Source organism: Lissotriton vulgaris, chromosome 11 (assembly GCF_964263255.1).
Source record: "Lissotriton vulgaris chromosome 11, aLisVul1.2, whole genome shotgun sequence".
NCBI lineage: Eukaryota > Metazoa > Chordata > Amphibia > Caudata > Salamandridae > Lissotriton > Lissotriton vulgaris.
This window is the reverse complement of record NC_141699.1, coordinates 155985790-156008763: the sequence shown is the minus strand read 5'-3', so window position 1 is coordinate 156008763 and position 22974 is coordinate 155985790. Positions and strand designations below refer to the sequence as shown.

Here is a 22974-nt window from a genome sequence, read left to right as displayed (position 1 = left end):
CTGAAAGCAGATATTTAACCGCTTTCTCCAGCATGGTTACCCAAAAACTATTTTGTCGTCTCCCACAGGGATTCAAGAACAGCCCAGGATTATTTTCAGCCAGGGTAACAGAGTTACTACAAATGTATGATGATGAGGCATTATCTTATGTCGACGACATCTATCTTACAGATGATGACCTGAAGACACACTTGAAAAGAGTGAACACCATCATACTTGGGTTCGCATCTGAAGGGTACAAATTAAACTTTAAAAAGTCACGAATTGCCCACTTAACAGTCCTATTTTTAGGATATGAGTTATCGAGTGAAGGCAAAAGCCTAGCAGACAACTTCTTGGAGAAGTGTGCAGTACTCCAAGCTCCAAAAACGCTGAAAAACTTACAATCAATTCTAGATTTCCTGAATTTCGGAAGAACATACATTCTAAATTATGCAGAGAGGGTTAAACCTCTCTACGAACTAATAAAACCTGATTTTAAACCAATTAATTGGACACACAGAAATTTTACGATCATTACAAACAGACATGTTAACTAAAACAAAACTGCAAACACGCGCAAACGAACGCAACCTTGTAATCCGAGTCATCCCAGGAAGATGCAGATTCACATACCTGACCTCTAATGAGGGAGAAACGGTACCAATAGCTTACAAATCACACTTGTACACACAAGCTGAAATGAAATTCAGTTCTATTAAAAAAATTCTAACTGCGGTTCAAACTGCTGTAGCAAAAGAAAGAGCCCTCGCACAAGGTAAACGTATATTAATCGTTACACCGGTACCTGCCTAGAAGCAGTAACAAGAACAAGCATTCCCAATGCTAAAGCTTTACATCCGAGATGAATACAATGGGTTAATTATCTTGCTGCATCAGACGTAGTTTATGAATTTGATCCTAACTTGAAAACACAAGAATTTCTCCAATACGAATATGAATGTCCTCTGCCGACCGAAATCCTGCCTCTCAAACATTATGGCTGTATAATATATACAGACGGTTCAGCACAGCCCGCAGTTGGGGGTAAACAAGCATATAGTGCTGCATGCGCGATTGTTAAAGGTCGTTGGCACGAAGGAAAATTTAGACCACTGGTCACACTGGAAGAAACCTACGGCGGACCCCACCGACCTCAAGAACTACCGTCCCATCTCGCTCCTTCCTTTTCCGGCCAAAGTCATCGAGAAGACCGTCAACAGACAGCTTGCCGACTTCCTTGAGACGAACGGATCCCTCGACCCCTCGCAGTCCGGGTTTCGGGCCAACCACAGCACCGAGACCGCCCTAATCGCAGCCACCGACGACATCAGAACCCTGATCGACAACGGGGAAACAGCGGCCCTCATCCTCCTGGACCTCTCTGCGGCGTTCGACACTGTCTGCCACCGCACCCTACTGAAGTGCCTCAGCAACATCGGAATCCGAGAGAAAGCACTGGAGTGGATCATCTCGTTCCTCGCCGGAAGAACCCAGAGAGTCCGCCTCCCTCCGTTCAGATCCGAGGCCACCGAAGTCATCTGCGGCGTACCACAAGGATCCTCACTCAGTCCAACCCTCTTCAACGTCTACATGAGCCCCCTCGCAGCCATCGCACGTCAACACGACCTCAACATCATCTCCTACGCCGACGACACCCAACTGATCCTCTCCCTCACCAACGACCCCACCACCGCCAGAGCCAACCTACACGAAGGTATGAAAGACGTCGCCGACTGGATGAGGAACAGCCGCCTTAAACTGAACTCAGACAAGACGGAAGTCCTACTCCTGGGATCATCACCCTCCGCCTGGGACGACTCCTGGTGGCCCCTGGCCCTGGGCACCGCTCCCAAGCCAACGGACCACGCACGCAACCTGGGCTTCATCCTGGACTCCTCCCTGTCGATGACCAGACAAGTCAACGCTGTCACATCTTCGTGCTTCAACACCCTGTGCATGCTCCGCAAGATCTTCAGATGGATCCCCATTGAAACCAGGAAGACTGTTACCCAGGCACTCGTCACCAGCCGACTGGACTACGGGAACACCCTCTACGCCGGAACCACATCCAAACTCCAAAAAAGACTCCAACATATCCAGAACGCCTCCGCACGACCCATCCTGGACATCCCCCGACACAGCCACCTCACCGGACATCTGGAAGACCTGCACTGACTCCCCGTCAGCAAGAGAATCACGTTCAGACTCCTCACCCACGCACACAAGGCTCTCCACGACCTGGGCCCCAAGTACCTCAACGACCGCATGACTTCTACACGCCCACCCGCCAGCTACGATCGACCAGCCACGCCCTCGCCACCGTACCACGCATCCGCAGAGCCACCGCCGGAGGAAGATCCTTCTACTACCTGGCAGCCAAGACCTGGAACTCCCTCCCCACCCACCTTCGGCGAACCCAAGACCATCTCTCCTTCAGAAAGCAGCTCAAGACCTGGCTGTTCGAGCAGTAACATACCCCTTCCCCCAGCGCCTTGAGACCCTCCCGGGTGAGTAGCGCGCTTTACAAATGCCGTGATTGATTGATTGATTGAAAAACACAATCACTCGGAGACTGCACAGCTCAGCGAGCTGAACTACAGGCTTTTAAGATGGCGCTTGAAAATACCAATCGCGAATTACCCACACTGATAGTGTGCAATTCGCATTACTGCGTCCAGTCTTACAATAATTCCATGCAGACCTGGATAAAAAACGGTTACAAAGATGAGACAGGTGCCACAATAAAGCATAAAAAACTATGGGAACAAGTAGTTCTTTTGCAGAAAGAACTACGAAAGACTCACGTGATACATACGAAGAGTCTTCAACGTGATGGCGTTCACGTTGCAGGGAATTCATTGGCTGACAGAGCGGGTCAACCGGCTTCCGTAGCTACAAAAAAGCGTACGAAAAAACAAATAGACGGTGAAACGCTACTAGCGGTAAAAGCCTCATTGAAAGGCAACTATGCAACATTACCTCTAAATTATCCACTCGGCAATACATACATAATGGATGCAAACTCCGTTCCTTTTGCTCAAATCCCTGGAGTGGGGGATAGAGTAATTCCAAACACGAAACGGAGAGTCTTCTTGATTCAAGAAGCACACATGGGATTGGGTCTGAGGCACCAAGAGATCCTGAAATCTCTAATAGAATTACAATCACGATACTGGTGGCCGGAAATGAGCGTGCAAGTTTACAACTTTGCAATAGAGATCGCAGTTATGAACCGGACCAGATATCTGACTCTAGCACTGTAATACCAGCCCAGATACCCCTGTTAGACAGCACTAGACTATCTACACGCAGGCGTCCGACCGGACAAATGCGATCCCATAAATATTAAGACGAGATTCATTTGTATGTGGTCCCAGCGCTTGGCTGACGCCAGAACTGTTATAAAAAATTTGCGAGTCTTTATCGGCACATACGCAATTGGCATGCTACATTCTGACCAGGGTCCTGCGTTTAGCTCTCGGGCTTACAAGGAGGCCGTGGCCAGTATGGGCAATGCATTGCGGTACTCTAGTCCATTCCATCCTGAGGGAAATGCGGTAGTGGAGAGAAAAAACCGTGACATAAAGCAATCTATAACAGCGAGCACATGCTGTCACTGCACCTATGTCTTCCGACATCACCGCTGCACTAATCAATGCACGATCCCTTGTCAAGCACCAGCAAGAAATACACGATTTTATTATCAACAACAACCTTGATTGTCTCTTTCTCATGGAGACATGGACGGATGGAGCATCCGATCCTGACATGGCAGTTGCGACCCCCCCAGCCTATAACGCCTATCACCTAGATAGAGTGAGGCAGCGCGGAGGAGGACTAGCCATCATCGCCCGCGACCACATAACGGTCAGAATATCTCACATCCACTCCACCTCCTGCGAAGCCCTTCTTTTCGATCTTAAACTTACCCCATCGTTTCATTTTAAAGGCATCCTCCTATATCGACCACCAGGCTCTCGCACCAACTTTCTAGCAAATCTGGGTGCAATACTAGAAGCTCCAGCGCTGGAAGAATCATTTACATTATTGGGCGACTTGAACTTCCATCTTGAGAATGCAGCTGACAAAGATACCCATTCCTTGATATCAGACATGCACACCATGAGTCTTCGGCAACTGGTAACCACCCCCACCCACATAGCCGGTCACACGCTAGATGGCATTTTTACTAATATGCAACGCGTTAATATAATAGATACCTTACCAATGCCATGGACCGACCACTTCGCCATTTTCATAAAAATATCAGTCACATTAAATAGACTCAGACCCCACTCTGTACCGAAACCACAAACCATCAAAGTTTGGAAGGACATCGATCACACTGAGCTAACGAGCCTACTTGAAAAAACTCGTCCTGACTCAACATTTGATCCAAACTTGGCCACACTACAATTTCAGGAGTGGATAGGTACCGCCACCCACTCCTTAGCCCCAACTAAAAAATTCTCTAGAGTAGAGCAACGCCATCAGCCCCATAGTTTACAGAGGAGCTCCGTATTAAGAGGCAATTCTGTAGAAACAGGGAGAGACATTGGCGCAGATCCTACAGCGCTGAAAGCAAGACCAGCTATAAGGAAGCACTCGGACAATACAAAGCCCTTATAGTCGAGACAAAAAAATCCTATTTCACAGAACAAATCAATTCTGCTAAAAACTCAAGTAAAAAACTTTTTGAGATAACTAAGGTTTTAGCGGGAAACGCACCGGACCTGAATCCTCCACAATCTCAAGTCTTTTGTGATTCTCTGGCTGATTTCTTTTTCACAAAGGTGAATGATATATATCAAGCATTCTCCACAAAAACAGTAATCAGCCCCCCCCACATTTAACAACGGGACTAACAATATCGAACTTTCTCAGTTCTTAGACCTTGGAGAAACACAAATCAAGGAAATAACGGCCACAATCAAATCAGGCTCAGCATTAGATCCTTGCCCTCTAAAAGTCATTCGTCCGATCAAGGACTATCTCTCCCCTGACATTGTATCAATCTGCAACACAATGTTCAGAACTGGGATAGACCCAGACTCCCTTAAAAACACCTTGGTCAAACCCCTACTTAAGAAAGCTAATCTGGACAAGGACCAACTAAAAAACTACCGCCCATAGCCAGTCTCCCCTTTTTAGCCAAGATAGTGGAAAAGGCTATGAACTCACAACTCTCAGAGTTCATAGAAAAACATCAACTACTGGACAACACCCAATTTGGTTTCCGCAAGTTCCACGGAACCGAAACTGCCTTAATAAAAGCTACAGAGGACATAAGAGTGATCCGGGACCAGGGAGGTACAGCAATACTCGTACTGCTCGATCTGTCGGCGGCCTTCGACACGGTCGACCACAAGATCCTGGTCGACCGTGCCGAAAACCTGGGCATCCGCCACATGGCTAGAAATCTGCTTTCCTCCTTCTTGGCCGGTAGATCACAGGTGGTCACACTGGGGCCCTTCCAATCGCACAAGCTGTCACTACCGTGTGGGGTTCCCCAAGGCTCATCCCTTAGTCCGACACTATTTAATATCTACGTGTCGGACCTGGCCTCTGTCATCAAGGCCTATGGGATGAGCCTTAACTCGTACGTGGATGACACCCAGCTTGTGTTGGCCATCAACGGGAATGGAGACAAGGTAGCTGAAAACTTCCAAGAGGGCATGCGGGCGATCGGTGAGTGGATGGCCTCTAACTGCCTAAAGTTAAAAGCTGAAAAAACGGAGGTCTTCATATTTGGACATCTCTCCCCCGGATGGTCAAACACCTGGTTGCCCCCTACGCACGGAACACCACCTACACCAGCCATCACCGTCAGAAATCTGGGGGTGATTTTTGAAGATAAATTAAATTTCATGGCCCACTCAAATAAAATAGCAGCAACAGCCCATCACAAACTTAGGCTGATCAAGAAAATCATGCCGTTTCTACCAACCTCAGCAGGTAAGACGCTGGTAAGCGCCCTCGTGCTGTCATCTCTTGACTATTGTAACGGCTTATTCATCAACGCCCAAGCAAGAGTGACCAACAAAATGCAGACCATCCAGAATGCTGCAGCCCGCCTATTGTCTGGAATCCCAAAGTTCTCACCAATCTCTGAGACTATAAGAGACCTGCATTGGCTCAAGATTCGAAACAGGATCAAGTTTAAAGCGCTGTGCATACTCTATAAAGCACTGCACAACTGTGGTCCACATTTCCTGAAATCCCATCTCAGATACCAGTCCTCCATAGGATCTCTCCGATCTAACAGCCTTAAAATCCTTCAAATACCACAAACAAAAACAGTCAACTGGGGCGATAGACGCTTCCTTGTGGCAGCTCCCAGGTTATGGAACTCCCTGCCAGCTTCCATCAAAGACAGCCCATCCCTGATGCATTTCCGCAGAAAGATAAAGGACTGGCTGTTTGATTAAGAATAGTTACCGGCCTAACCTCGGGAATACATTCAAAGTTTCTAGCGCCGAGACGCCTACGGGCAATTGTACGCGCTGTATAAATCTCAAAAATAAATAAATAAATAAATATTAGGTTCGGTGACGGGTGGGTCAAACATCTAATAAGTGTCCAACCTAGTCTTAATAATCTGCCAAGAAATTCTCTAGGAGGCATCACTCCGTACGAATTTTTATTTGGTACAAGAATGATCATTCATGATCTCGATTGTCACACTTCAGTGGTGAAACAAAAAACCTTTGATATCAAAGATCGTTTGGCTGTTTTACAGGACTTAAATGAAAGAAGAAGAAGTCTAAGTAACACAAAGCTAAAGCCAAAGACCACTGAAGAAAAACCACCTGTCCCAGCAAGACCTGTCTGGATTCCAAAGATTGGGGATCTGGTCAGAGAAAAGATCGCGGTGAAGAAGGAATTTGGGCCTTCCTACAGAAAAGTAGTACCTGTCTTAACTGTCAGCGGAACAAGATCAGTAGTACTACCGCCCCTTGCTGGTAAAAAGGAGAACCGAGTTGTATCAATCGACCTGGTAAAACCACAATCATTTGGCCAATAATAAGTAGTAGGCCCAGTGGACTCCCAAGAAATAGCAGAAGACCAAATCTCGCTACAATCCAAGAGGTTCAAACTGAGAGACTAATCACATTTGATAAACCTGCAGTGAATAAAAAAGGACTATGCAACAAAGCCATGGAACTTGTGCCTCTTGAAACCCAAATTGCAACAGTTCGTCAAGAAACACCTGTCTACAATGATGTAGCATCTGAACATACATATCCAAAGATAAATGAAAATCCAGAAGCAATTCCACCAATTGACAGAACTGCATCTGGCTACTTTATCAACTTTGATGACTTTTCTGATGATCCAAGTGAACATGGAAACAAGCCAGCAAACAAAACTTTCAAAAAGAAAATTACAGAGCTCTTTCATCAACTCAGAGAAACATATCTGATTTCACCATGGATTGAATTATGGATTGTGTTAGGCGTACTTTTCCTCCTTCTATGGCTCATCTTGGTTTTAAGTTTGGGTAGATTTATTGATGGAAAATATAGTACAATGGACACAGCAAGTCGGAACATCAACTTGGTCCTGAAACCACACAGATCTTCTCACATCGAAAAACGAGAACTATCATCAGTAAACATCACAGCAAATCCTATACCTGGTGGTATAGCATGGGACAAAACTGATTACGAAATCTGTGGCCCGGTTGAACTCTTGAGATATCCACATCAATTCAAGATCTCCTTAAGTGACTTTGTATCACCTAGTACTTTCTCTGATGATTGGGACTTTGAAAATATTAATAATATCATGTCAGATTTAGAAATGTCAGCAAAATTTACAGAACATGATTATTTACAGGGTTCTTCGAATTATGAAGAAATGTATTGCTTCAATCACTTTGGGCATCATTATCTGCATAAATCTGCTAATCCTAGAAATATTTTCAGTTATAATCAGTGGGAACATTGTCCAACTCCGCCAAAAGGCAGTTCAAAAACATTTTATGAAAAATTCCCATACTTCTCAGGGTTTAATATCACTAATCCAGAAACGTTTTATTTCAAAATGTTAAATAAGACAGGAATGAAAATCATGTTGGCAAATACTAAACTGATTTATTCTGAAAAATGTTATGAAAAAATGTCTACATTTGGTTTTGAATTTTGGAAAAACAACATTGAGACAAAAACCATCTGGGGTACAAAAGAGTGGCAGGTACAAGGTTTAGAATCATTATTTAGAGCCTGCATGATCCCAGAACAAATAATGTTCCTGAATGACACCATTCAACAGACAACCTGACTTGGCCTGGCCAAGATAAAAGATTTAAATAACCCGTCTATACCAAAGCCTATGCCTGATAGAAACAACACTACAGATGAAGGGTTAGACGTGTCCTATATTTTAAAACAAAACAGAACTATTCCTGATTTGAACAAATGGTTGATCTGGCCCACAGACACTAATAACTGTCAAGATAGATTCCTGAACAAAACACAGGGGTTCAAACAGAACAGGCCAGACCCAAGATATTCCCAGAGCCAACATCCAGGAATAATTACAACATCTAGGCCTAGATGTAGGTAATAGCAATTTACCGAATGGTAAATACCGAATTTTACAGATTCGGTATTCACTATTCGGTAATTGCTATGTAGGTAAAATATTCCGTAAAAATACAGAATCTGTAAGATTCGGTAATTACCGATTCTGTAATTACCGATTCTGTAATTACAGAATCGGTATTTGCCATTGATTCCTATGGGCCTTGAAGCCCATAGGAATCAATGGCAAATACCGATTCTGTAATTACAGAATCGGTAAAATTACCGATTTTGCAAGGGTGACAGGGTGTCACTTTGACACCCTGTTGCACCCCTGTTTCTGGCTTGTGTGCGATGTGACACACAGACATGCCCTTAGGGCATGTCTGTGTGCCACATTGCACAGGTGTACATGCACAGATGTGCATGTACACTGGAAATCGTTATTTACCATGGAATAGTATTCCATGGTAAATAACGATTCGGTAAGGGCCTGTGGCACTGATTACAGTGCCACCTACATCTTGATTTACAGAATCGGTAAATTTACCGATTCGGTATTTTACCGATTCTGTATATTTACCGAATCGGTAAATATACTGATTCTGTAAATAAAATGCCCCCTACATCTCAAAAGCCAAATACCGGTCGGAAACGGCCGAAATCGGCCGTTTCCGACAGGTATTAAGGCTCCTACATCTGGCCCCTAGTGTAGGAAAACTATGCTTCGAATGGCTACAGAAATCCACACTACCCAAAATTAGGCAACACTTAACTTTACTTAAAGAAGGTGCTGACTTGCAAGATTTCATAATGGGACCTCGCAAACAGTGTCAAAAACGTTTCATATACGCCGGTATATACGCAGCTTACAATGAAGCTTGGACAATAACACAAATTGAAACTGCAGAAAAAATACGAGAAATTGATCGTATTAATTTGGAAAAATCACTTTCTGTAGTGGACAATGGATTAACGACTCTGTCCTCCTGAATTTATTCACTGGACAGCATTGTATCATCTGCTATTGATATAATAGAACAGGATATGCTAATGTTACAACATGGTCAATCCCAATTGCGTTCTATTGTACAGCTAGGCTGGACGTTACAAAACCTCCGTTCAGGCTACGTGCCATGGCGTCTAATCAACACAACGTCATTATTTTCTATGTTTAACCTTACTGATAGACAAATCTTGTTGGCACAAAAAGGAGCAGACTATACGGTGCTGAGCATTGAAAAACTAGAAAAATTACCATTGACAATGTCAGTCAGTCAAGTTATCTTTATTCGATTTAGTTAAAAATCATACAAAGAGCATAAAAACATATTATATACAAGTAAAATAGAATTAAAGAATTTCATTACAATCGAATTCATGTGATAAGGTGTTACAGTAAAAAAACAGAGTTTAAAAAATCTATAAAAACAATTTATACAGGGAAATTTACTAAGTTCTTACGATTACTTGATCTAGCTGCCGCCACTAAGAAGTTTGCCATGCAAAATGTAATGCGGATATTTTTCAATGATTGTAGGTAAAACATGGCTGGTCTCACCTGGAAGAAGCCAGCTTCCCTTAGAACAGGTAACAAATGTTTTTTTCTCTGTTCAGAAAAGAAATCGCAAAACATAATAAAGTGCATGGTGTCTTGTACAGAACAATTATCACAGGTACAGGGTGGAGCTAACTCTGGTTTTATCCAAGTATTAAAACTGCCCAGTTAAAAATGAATAAGATTAAACCTACATTTCGTTAAAAGAAACCTGTGGAATGAATTGGTGACAAAACATAAGTATGGTTCAAGTGCAGGTGAATGAACTAACATATAATGGCGTCTAACTGTAGGTTTTAACAATTCAATTTCTTCTCGGCTCATTCTTGCCCCTAACATAAATTGTTTTTTTTATAGTATCCACATCTTGGTTTGTTATGCCAGAAGGATCAGTATATAAATCTGGCCGTCCCAGGTCCGTAAAGGTTTTTTTAAAATAAGCCAACCATGGGATTGCACTACTATGCTCCAAACACATAACATATTTCATGATCAGATGGTTAAGGGTTAGTTCTGTGTTTAGCCAAGTCTTGAGCCAGAATATTAAAGGCGCCAATTTTAACCTGTCTTGGACATAGTCCATTCCTACCTCCGCATGAATGGAAAAGGTCGGTGTCGATTGGGGAAGGCACAAAAGAGAACGTAAGAATCTATTTTCTGCCTTCTGGATATTTTCCAAACGTGCGTAGCCCCATAAAGGCGCACCATATAGCGCCACAGAGAAGCATTTACTGTTATACATCTTTAAGATAGCTTCCATCGGTCTGTGGCCCAACCTTTTAGCAAAGCCCAAGAGGGCCATTGCTGTCCTTGTCACCGCTATGCTTTTGGCCCTAACCTGGGGTCCCCAGTTACCCGTATTGTCAAAGAGCACACCAAGGTAGGGAAAAACGGGTACTCTAGAGACTACCTCTCCTTTACATCTAAATGTTTTACCATGGCTCTCTTTTTTTGAGGGCCAACGACCATAGTGTGAGATTTGGTTGAGTTAACCTTCAGGTCAAGGTGGTCCATGAAGGTGCCAAATGCATCCAAAAGCTGTTGAAGACAGACACCAGTATGAGCTATAAGTACTGCGTCGTCCGCGTATAGGAGAGCAGGGATCTTAACTTCTCCTACACGCGGAACGTCTCTCGCAGCCCCCTCTAAGTGGTTACCTAGGCCGTTGATGCTAATTGTGACTAGCAGGGGTGCTAATATGCAACCCTGCCTAACACCCCGCTTCGAGTTAAAGCGTGACGTACATCTACCTTCTTTTGTGACCCTCACCACAGCAAAGAGCTCTTGGTGGAGTGAGGCCATAAAATTGACCAGAGCCTCATTTTATTTTATTTTTTATTTTTTAATTATTTATATAGCGCAACTGATACCTTGCAGGCTTCCTGGCGCTGGAGAATACTTTACTGAAGCAGAGACCGAAAGTATGTAAGGCGGGGAGGTCTAAGGGAAAAGCCAGGTCTTGATGCGCTTCCTAAATGGAAGAAGTTGAGGGATCTGGCGTATGTCAATGGGCAGGCTGTTCCATAATTTGGCAGCCGCGACCCTAAAGGATCTACCCCCAGTTCTGGCTTTGTTGTATCTGGGCACCCTTACCAGATAAGCCGAGGATGATCGCAGATCTCTGGTAGGATATACCACAGAAACAGGGCTTGCAGGGGCCTGGGTCCGAGTCCATGCAGAGCCTTGAATACAATGCAGAGGGACTTGAAGGCCACACGCTGCTTTAGGGGTAGCCAGTGCAGTTCGGCCAGTGCCGCTGTGGCCGAAGACCTTCTCGACCAGCCAAGAGCCAGCTTGGCCGCGGCTGATTGAATTCGTTGCAGCCGGTCCAGTAGCGTGACTGGAGACTCAAGGAGCAGGGCGTTGCAGTAGTCAAGGCGACTGAGAATCGTGCACCTGACTACCAACGCCCGGGCTTGTGCAGGGAGAAGTGGCATAATATTTCGCAGGGAGCGTAGCAGAGCCGTGCAAATCCCCACTGTTTTTGCCACCTGGGTTTCCATACTCAGCTTGTTATTGAGCATGACCCCCAGGTTGCGGACCGAGGAGACAGGTTTAGGTTTCTCCCTTGTCTCAGGAGGCCAGAAGTCGTTCGGGAACTGGCGAGATAGATTGGTGCCAGCACAGAACAGAACCTCTGTTTTGGAGGCGTTGAATTGAAGGGAGTTTCTATGGAGCCATCCAGCCGTCTCTCTAAGACACTCATGGAAGGAGGTCAGAGAGATGGAGTCTTCTCCTTCCCAGGAGAGAATGAGCTGGGTGTTGTCTGCGTAGTTAATTGTTTTTAACCTAAATGACTTAATTAATGTGATCAGCGGTTTAAGGTACACATTAAAAAGGATGGGACTAATGGAAGATCCCTGGGGAACTCCCTGTGGCACAGATGAGAAGGCGGATTGGAATGGGGGGAGGGAGACAGCCTGTCTCCTGTCCTGCAGGTAAGAGTGAAACCAAAGCAGAGCTGTGCCTTCCACACCAGCTTCCCTGAGTCTCAACAGCAGCGTCCTGTGGTTGACCGTATCGAATGCGGCAGACAAGTCCAGCAGTATTAGTGCTACTGGCTGGCCCCTGTCTGCACGCATGCGAAGATCCTCCATGGCTGTTAAAACCGCAGTTTCGGTGCCGTGGGCAGGGCGGAAACCGAACTGGAGATCGTCTAGAAGGTTGTTCTGCTCAAGATGAGTGGAAAGGCAGGAACTGACCCATCGTTCCACTACCTTCACAGGGAAAGGCAGTAGGGAGATGGGTCGATAGTTAGAGAGACAATCTGGGCTCAGGGAGGGTTTTTTCAAGAGCGGAGTGACAAGCGCCTGTTTCCACGGAGTTGGGACGTAGCCACATTGCAGAGACTGGTTGCATATTTGGCGCAGGATGCCAAAAAGTTCTGTTCCAGAGCTTTTCCAAATTTTTGGAGGTAGAGGGTCAAGCGGGGAACCCGAGGTGATTCAGAGCGCCAGGTTTTCAAACTCGGGTTCAGAGATCGGGGAGAATTCTCGCAGTCTAGCCGTCGAGCTGGAGGATCGAGGCGACAAGTCGTGAGGGCTAGTGCTGGCTCCCTGAGTGTTGGCATCTCCCAGTGAGGGGGGGGTCTTCAAATTTTGAATGATGATATTGATTTTATTAGTGAAAAAAGTTGCCAGATTATCACAGAGGGCTTGGGTGGGAGGCTGCGTCGACATGGCACAGTCTGGGTGAGTTAGATTTTTAAGTATCTGAAAAATACTTTTTGAACTGTTGGTGGCGTTGGTAATAGTAGAACAGTAGTAGTTAGCCTTTTCTTGGACAATGGCAGTTTTGTACGCCATTGTCATCAATCCCTAACCTCAAGAGGGTATCCCATAGCTTAGACGTGTTGACCAAATCGAAGGCCGAGGAGAGGTCCATGAACGCTTGGTACAGTGACCCCTCCTTGGTCACCGTATATTTCGAGATCAGCAGGTGTAAGTTAGAGCACTGCTCGATCGTGCCTCGTTTCTCTCTGAACCCGTACTGGACATCGGTCAAACCACCACAGCTTTCCAGACTATCCCTTAGCCTAGCCAAAAGGACTCTACCCAAGATCTTTATTGCAGAGTCCAAAAGGGATATAGGCCGGTAGCACCCCGGGTCGTCCCTTTGCCCCTTTTTAAATATGGGGACTATTGTGGAAGTCGCCCATGTGGTTGGGGGGGGGGTGTGCTGTTTGCAGCTGTGAATACATTTACCAGAATGCCGGCCCATAGTTCTGGTGAATGTATATAAAAGTCAGCCGGTACCCCATCCGGGCCAGGGGCTTTATTCCTAGTAGTGCCGCGGATTGCTTTCTCGACCTCTACCCTGTTAAAGTACAAAGGAGTAGCCTCAGGGAAGGTTGTGTTAAGTGGTTGGGTGATGGTACCATTATCTCCATAAACTGAACTAAAGTGTGCCAACCACTTGTCATCAGGGATGACACAGTCCGTATCTAAGTTAGGTGAGTCAGAGAAGTAAGGCTGCTTGATTACGGCCCAGAATTGCCTACTGTCCCGCAAGATATCGATAGAGATTAGATTCTCCCAAGCCTCATGTTTAATCTTATCCTGTCTGTTCTTAATGGCTTTTTTATAATCTTTTCTTAGTATTGCAACCAGTGCCCTGTCCCTAGGGTTTGCTTTAAAAGCCAGTTTTAGGGATTTGTGGGCTTTAGAACAGGAGGCATCAAACCATCGGCAGTGTTTAGTTTCTCCCTTCCTCAGTTTGACCATGAGGTTAGAGGAAACTTTACTGCAGATCGCTTGAAAGGCATCCATTGACAATGTCAGAACGACCGGTCATTGAATGGATAACACATGGCACCATTACAATCCCAATAACAACGTTTCACTTTCAATACTGCCAAAAGCATATACCAGCAGGTCTGTATGAAAGGTTGGGTAAAGGATACATCAAGTCCGTGGAATTTGCCTTATACACATAGATGTTGGAGTGGGGGGAAGAAAGAAGTATTTCTTAGTCGTAACAATTGTAAAAAATCACTAAGCGGTACACTTCTGTGTCAAGGTATTAACTTGCATGGAGCCTGCGAAGATTCATCAAACAACCTTTCATGTCATCTGCACGGCACCCCTGCTACACAGATAGAGCCCTTTTTCAGACAACTTTCCAACGGTAGCTATGTTATAATAAGTGACCACAGCTGTTGTGGCATGATGCCAGGAAAAGCCTATCTCGTGAGCGTTACTTCCAGGGTCATTTGTTGTATGCAAGTATTGTATCCAAATAGCAATCCAGACATGGAGGCAGCAATATGGCCTTCTGTGAATATCTCTTCTATTCGAATTGATACTTTAAGCAGAATGAAGTCTATTCTTGTACAGACAACTGTGCCTTTAACCTCGTCCAAAGAGACGTATGATCTGCAAGTTGCAAGGACAGCGGCAGAGATACATACCCTATTATCGACAAATTGCCCCGTGCATTTCGTAGAAATGTTAAGCCAAATCTTAAACATGTCAGATACCAGTGGCATCGCATATGTATTTAAAACAATTTTTTCAGGACTGCTAGCGCCATTTGAAGCAGTTCTTGGCGTCTTCCCGAATTTTGTGGCCTGCCTCTTTTTTTGGGACTCGTAGCAGGAATTTTATTTTTGTTCCTCCTGCTCCGATATGGCAAGCCAAGTCACAGACAAAACTCAGGCTACGATGGAAGAAACGATCTTAGCAATACAATACCGAGAACGTATCACTAAAGTCCTCGGATTGGCCCGGCTAAGAGATCTGAATACTACCTGGTTTCTTTCATTCAGACCAATCTGGCAAGATTGCATCTTACCTGTGCTTCGATGTCTGCTATGCGGAGAAGAATCCGTGTTGAACGTCTGTCTTACACTACCATCAGCAGTACCAATGGATATCGATGCTTTGCTTGGTTCAGTAACGGCTCATGCAACGTGTTGTCCCCAGCAGCTACCTATTCTGATGACGGCATTCATTGAGACTTCACCATTACGATTAGGTGGCGGTGAAGTACGAGATGAAAGCGGCACCACACAGGTACAACCTTTTGTGACCATTGCTGATCTAAACACCTATGATGGCAATGCATCGCATGTATGCACTATTTCCGATTTTTCGGAGTTGCCCAACTTTCACCTACTGTTTTAGACAAATTTTTTGCCGGCCTATCTGAGGTAATGTTCTCTCCTAACAACGGGAATAATATTTGAAATAGCGAGCACACATCGTTCCCTTAACTCTGAATTCGGCCTTCAGTTTTCTATAAACAACACTACTGAAAACATTTGGAACTATTTTTCTTTCCCCATGAAAGCGAAATTATTTTTTCCAATTTCCAAAATATTTACCTTTTTTTGGCACATGGTACTCTGCTTAAAGTAGAACTATTCTTAGAGAACAGAACTTCTATTTTTAGAGACTCTAGAGACAATATTTTGAATCAGCCTCTAGCACATGTACAATCTTGTATAATTATGTGATAAAATGGTCTCGACCTTCTCTTCTGTATTAAGAGCCATTTCATAAATGTAACTTTCGTGATTCATTCAGTGAAGATTATAATGCACTACAAAAAATATTATCTGAATGATACCACTGCTTGAAAAACGTACAGTATAATACTCATTTTCGTGTATCTATACCATTTTAAATGCATTTTATGTATTTTGGGGTGGGCTGGAAAACACATGCATACTTATATGTTTATATATTGCTTAGTATTTAGTAATGATGGACATTATACGTGGAGTGGGTGTTGTGAACGTATCTAGGACCCTAATTAAATATTCCCGATTCATGCCCTTATGTGGTTATAACAAATCATATCCTTATAAAGGCATAAATAATAAATAAATAACAACTTTTATTGAAAATGCCCGTTTCTCTATTTCTCTGCACTCTGGTGAAACTAAGCATGCACGATTGACTGAGTGAAATAGCTATCTATTGTTTTCACACAACTCTGGAGATATACTCCTTATTCTGGAGGGAGCAAAGTTGTCATGTTTATGCGGTTGTCAGAAGCTAATCCCTTCTTGTCTATTCAGGAAAGTTAACTCATTCCTGTTCACTCGAGAAAGTTTCTAGTGACCTCTGAGCTAGCTGGCATTCATAATTAAGTCTAACATATTCAATAGAGACCTAGTCGACCTCAGTCCTACGTCTAAACTATCGTTTATGTTATTCCAATGCGCAGAGCCTATTGGGAATATATGAACTACACTACAGCATGGTCCAGTATACAGAGAGTATCTGTTTCCTCCCAAGTAAAGTCTACCCTGTTATATACATTAAAGAATTTGCCCTTCCAACCACTAGAAAAGGACAACTCAAAAGCCAAAATGTCCTGCAAGTCTACGTGTAGGTGCTTAATTTTAATCCCTACAGCGTTCTTTACCCAGGCAACCAAACCACCCGCAGGACGGCCCCCATTTTTCTGGTAGCGGCAATGGCAAGGGCAGAAAAACCACTTCTATGTGGGGTTGATAAACTCCAGGTTTCCTGTATTAGGATTATATCAAAAGTATCCATGAAGGTACACCATTCAGGATCTGATAATAGTTTGGAAATCACAGCCACATTCCATACCAGAATCCTAAGAGTCGATGTTAGGGAAGGCCCTATTTAAATAGAACATGTATTCTGAGTTGTGCCATGTGTTTCAGTTATGGCTTCAGGCACAGCACAGAGTTCAGTATTGTGAACTAAATTATTTAATAACAGTGAGTTCAGTGGGGTTAGAGAGTGATCCTGCCTGGGTTCAAGCAACAAAGCGCCATCAGGCTTCAGTCATCGTTGACTACTTTTTATCCAACCTAGGCCAGTACATAATGCTTCCCTAGGTAATCCATTCGGGATTGCTCCTTCTTTTAATGGATATTTATACCTAATCTGAATGGAAGTGTTGGTGGGGGGAAAAGTATGAGAATCAATCGACAGAAGCCCAGATACCATAGGTTTGTCATAAAATCTAACTAGACTTGTATAATTTTCTACCCCCGGGGTATTCAGTCTACGTACATTTTTGATGTCATACATAATAATAGAATAGCAGTGGCAAGATGATCTAAACCAATGAATGACCTTGTTTTTTAGGGAATCCTAGTCTTCATAGCCACTTTAAAAAAATGTTGGGACATTTGCGAGGTAGACAACATCATGACTACCTTTACCATCCAGCCTTCTATACACTCCATCTCTAACTACCCAATCCCATGTGGGACTTAATAGCTTAACCTGTGTATATGCCCTTTGTCTAGCGTCACTTCCCCTCTATCCGGGTGCCTAGGTCCTAACACCCCAAGGTTTGCGCCCTGTTGCATATGTTTTATTACTCTTAAGTCCCTGAGGTTAGAAAAGTATTTCTCCACAGGATCTTGGAATTGGTGTGATATGATTGACAGAGGGGCTCTGGGCTGTATTTCTACCGGCCCATACCGATGTTGCATCGAGCCGCTATCTTCAACTGAAGATGCCGACATTAATATGGGACTTTTAAGAGATCCATGGAGTGCTTCATTTCCATTCCCACAAATGGCCGTCTGGGATAGAATCTCAACCTCCCTTCTAAGGGCAACCACTTCTTTCTTCAATGACTCAATTAAAGACCTTAGTATAGACATTTCTTTTGAATGGGCACTTCTAAATTCACTAGGATTAGACTCTCCAACCTCACAATCATCGGACACTAGAGCATCATGACCTATTATGACAATCAACCTGGACAATATAGGGAGCAGTGCAGGGCCCACATAGTTCCTCTTGATGTTGTCTGTTGTTGAATCAGGATCCTTACCCTTACCCTTGCCCTTTGCCAATCCCTTTCTCTTTCAAATTAGAATTGAACATACATGGAATTATCTTAACCGAGTTTTGTTTGTGCAGTGATTTTTGGGAGGTAGGGAACGAGGATGAGCCAGGTGTCCCAACAGCGGGACCTACAATGATCTTTCTGTATATGATAGGACTGACAGAGTTTTCTACCAAGATGGACGAATTTGGTTGGGTATCAGCCATCTCCTGGCACTCTGATAGGATCGATTCAATGCGATCCATAGTCTTGTGGCAAACTGTACCAAGCGATTTTTTCTTCTTTTTAGCATTGTCAAAACCATTGACCCTCTCCTGACCTTTCCTTTTACCCATCTGCCCCAATAGCCCAAAAAAGTTTTAGGTAGAATAGTTGTAATATTAATTTTGCTACTTGGCAATAAATTAAAGCGTAAAGAAGTATTTGGTAGAGTAGAGGGACTCAGATGACATAGGGAATTCTGGCTTATCACTATACAATCGCTAAGTACTTACAATTTTTAAGTTCATTGACATAGAATGATGAAATTACACTCTGGCGACCCCTAGGTACCAACCCCACATTACAGCAATATGTGACCTTTGCAATGATCAGAACAAGGGAGGAGCAATTCCAGGATGCTGACCCAACCACAAACTTGGATAACAAGCTCAGTACTCTAGGTCCACAGAGAGTTCAGTAGATCCAAAACCTGCACCATAGAAGAAAAGATTGCAGACCAATGGCAGACCAAAGAAGTGTGGCCCAGCCCTGTCTCTTTCTGGCACTGACGGGCAAGGACGGGCCCGCCCTTGGTCCGGGCGGGGGCCGGGCATGCCCACGAGCGTCCCGCGCAGCGGGAGTCCGCTGCTGCACTTATGCGCCTCCGGGCGCGGGATGACGTCGTGGGTGGTCTGGCGTTCCTAGGACTTGTAGTCCTTGCTGCCTGTGATGGCCAATGCCCTCATGGCAAAACGATTACATGCTTCCCCAGGCATTTTTTAAAAGTGATAGTTTTTAAACATGAACTTAGAAACATTCATGCCCTGCTCCCCCCCCCCTCCCCCCCCCTCCCCACGACAATGCCATTATTAAACTAAGAGCCAAGTCAGTACTCCTATAAACCCTAGATACGGCCTACATTATTTTCTTAGTGTATATGGAGCTACATTCTTTCTATCTAACGGATTTATAAAGCACAACAACTGCTCATTTAGTGTCCCAGCACAGGCTGTAAGACTGATCCAGTTACTGACTTGTGATTTGAAAGTGAGTTCAAGGAGACAAGTTTTAGGAACTTTTGACAGCATGGATATCTTCTGTGGCCGGGTCTGCTGTGGGAGTGCGTCATAATCCCCGGCAGCCAGGTAGGAGTTGAAGCTGGCGCTCCACTTTTTCCTTCTAAATTGTGGAATCCCCCCCAACAGGCAACTGGTCTGGTAGGTGGGTAAGGGGTAATTCTATTGGACAGGTACTGACGCCCCGAGTGATGAAAAGCTCTGTCTGCTCTAATCCATTAAACCTCACACGTTCCTTGATAGGAAGCCAGTGGACATTATTGTCTATGAAATCAAACATGAGGTGCTTGTACAGCGCATATCCTAAACTCAGAAATTTACAAGGGCTCTCATATGTGACCATAAAGAAATAAGAGGCTCTATAAAATAAAACATTTGTCTAGGACCAGACAATTTGGACACACAAGGAAGCTGGTATTGATTCCAGGTTATCTGGTTTCATGTTTTCAAATTCAGCCACCAGCTGGGCATCTTGGTCTCTTCCGCTCTATCCTATTTTATATGAAAGGTCACTGTCATTGTTTTATCTTTAATTCTTGGCACACGACGAACCCAATAAAAACCTAGCAGACCCAACTCTGGGCCGCCAGACCCAACTAACAAGCCAAGAATGCATTGATTGCGGGTCGGGAGGGGGTTGAAAATGGAGTGACACCCCCTCCCCTAATCAACGCCCCTATCCTTCGGAAGACATTTTTAAAGCGTCTGTGCTGGGAGATTATGCATAATTAGTGTTCATCAAAAGCTCATGGATTTAGATACGTTTACTTAAATCGATTTTGTCTGATCATTTATTGTTTTCGTATGTCTGGCAATACAAGGAATACAAATCATACGTCTTATCAAGTTATAATTGCTTTTTTGAATGGCAGGTTATACAGTTTTTAACTTTTATGTATTAAAAAGCATCCATTCGTCTTAAGACTCTGGTACATACTCACCATTTATTCGTAATTTAACAAATACTAAATATATTATTCAGTAAACCAACAAACTAAACTGATTAAGAAAGTTGAAAGACCATGAGTATCCAGCGGCAAGAAATATTGGCAAAGCCAAGAGGTCGTAAAGGCAAGATTTGGCTTTACCAGTGTTTGTTTTCCTTTAGCAGATTTGAACATAGGTAGATGAGACAATTTGCATATGCTTCTACTTGTGAATAAGCACATGCAACTGTAGGCACATGTGAAATGAGGCACTATAGACAGGATTCTAGGATGATAACCTGCATGTAAACGGATTACCAAGAAGTGTTTGAGTAGCTGAGTGCCCGGAATTGTTATACAATCTCCCAAACCGTTTTAAAGAGCAAACATGTTGCTTAATACGTGTGTTGCAGGTGGTTGGTGCTCACACCTGATCTGCTAAGTAAAAGGTGAAAAGTCTCCCAATCCTCTTACCCCCTGATTGCCATACTCGGTTTTCAATAAAATAGTAGATATAAAAACTTCTACATAAAACCCTGAAAACATAAAAGGCCACGAACCCCAAACCCCAAAAAGTAATGATAAACAAACAAAAGCATCGTATCCTCATTTAAAGAAAATCTATAACCGATTTTGAAGTTTGTGTTAGAGGTCAGCCTGGAGGAGTTTCAGAAGAGCGATGGCTCAACCAAGAAACAGCAGAGCCCCACAGTGCCTGAGAAATGAAAAGCACATCAGATCAGAAATTTAGGGGCGGGGGTAGTTGGCATGGGAGCTGTAGTGATCACCAGAACACCTCAAGCAGGGTCATTCCTGTGCTTCTTTATTCACTAAAGATGCAAATTCACCCCCAACAACCACTCTAGGTCTGCGACATGGCTTCTTCATCCTCCTTGGTTCAATTAATCTGTCTCTTGGTTGTGAGGGAGAAACTGATTTCTTCGCTTCTCTCGCATTACCTTGCGTTGGGAGTTTAGCTGCTTGGTCATTTCTCACCTTCAGGGGACACTTTGGTGGATGCCTTAGGTTATCATCACTGTTTCTTCAGATAGGAAGTGGGACAGATTAGTTGATATTGGAGTACCTGCCTCTTTGGTTTCTGTTGAGCCTTGCTTGCTCCTTCATGTTCTTCTCATGTGTTGATGTCGTGAACGGTGGATTCCTCGCTGTCCTCTGCAGGCGTGTAAGCATCAGACTTTGAGTACACCTGTGTTAGCTCCAGGCAAAGGAAGGAAGGGCTGGAGAGGGACAAGAAACAGCAGCCCTTTGGAGCAAAGCTTCACGTCTTTTGATGACATTCTGTGCAACAGAACTAAGCAAGAAATGCATTGCCAATAATTCCCAGACTCTCACATTATTTAATAATAAAATAATAATAATAAATCATTTGTAGAGCGCCTGGCTGCAAGAAACAGTGTGTCCCCGCGCTAACTGCTGATACAATACATATCCAAAGGAGTAATGGCATGGAGCTCAGACGAGGGATTACTTACTAGGGTACAGATGAGTTTTTAGTTTTGCCCTAAATCTCATTTCGGATGGCTCCATCCGTAGGTGGAGCGGGAGTGCATTCCAATACTTGGTGGCTAAGTATCGGAAGGATTTTCCTCCCATTTTAGCTCTTGTGATTCGGGGAAGTTTAAATAACATCATACCCGATGATCTTAGATCCCTAATCGGGCGATGTATGGTAAGGAGATTTTTTAGGTAATCAGGGCCTTTGTTCTGAGCGATGCGGTGGGCAAAGCACAGGGTCTTAAATTTAATTCTCTCCTTAACAGGGAGCCAGTGGAGTTTGGATAAGGCAGCTCTAGCAGATGTTTTTCTTGGGAGACCGAGCACCAGTCGGGCCGCTGTGTTCTGCACACATTGTAATTGGTGAAGGCCCTTCTGGCTGAGACCAATCAGGAGGGCATTCCCATAGTCCAAATGAGGTGTTATCAGAGCATGGACTATGGTTTTCCTGGCTTCGGTGGGAAGAAGGTCTAATACCTTGCGAAGAACTTTTAATATGCCAACGCATTTTCCCGTTATCTTGTTGACTTGGGTCTTACCGGAGAGGTCAGAATCCAGCATGACGCCAAGATTTCTCACCGTCTCTGGGGGAGTAGGCAGCTTGCCCAGTTCACTAGGCCACCATGCCTGAGACCATACAGATGTTTCTCTCCCCACCACCAGAACCTCCGTCTTATCTCCATTCAGACGGAGACAGTTGTTATTCATCCAGGTCGCTACCGCCGACATACAGTTCGAGAAGTTGGTGGCATATTCTCTTCGGTCAGGGGTTAACTTGAACACCAACTGGGTGTCGTCAGCGTAGCTGACAATGCCCACCCCAAAATCCTCTACAATGTGTGCCAGGGGTTCCATATAGATGTTAAATAGCGTTGGGCTCAAGCTAGAGCCCTGTGGAACCCCAT

At 44.3% G+C, this 22974-nt stretch overlaps 1 protein-coding gene across 1 annotated transcript in view; it reads left to right on the top strand.

Moving 5' to 3' along the window:
• LOC147679439 (P2X purinoceptor 7-like) overlaps positions 1-22974 on the top strand; it is a 512498-nt gene that overhangs the window by 163571 nt on the left and 325953 nt on the right. The window lies entirely within an intron of this gene.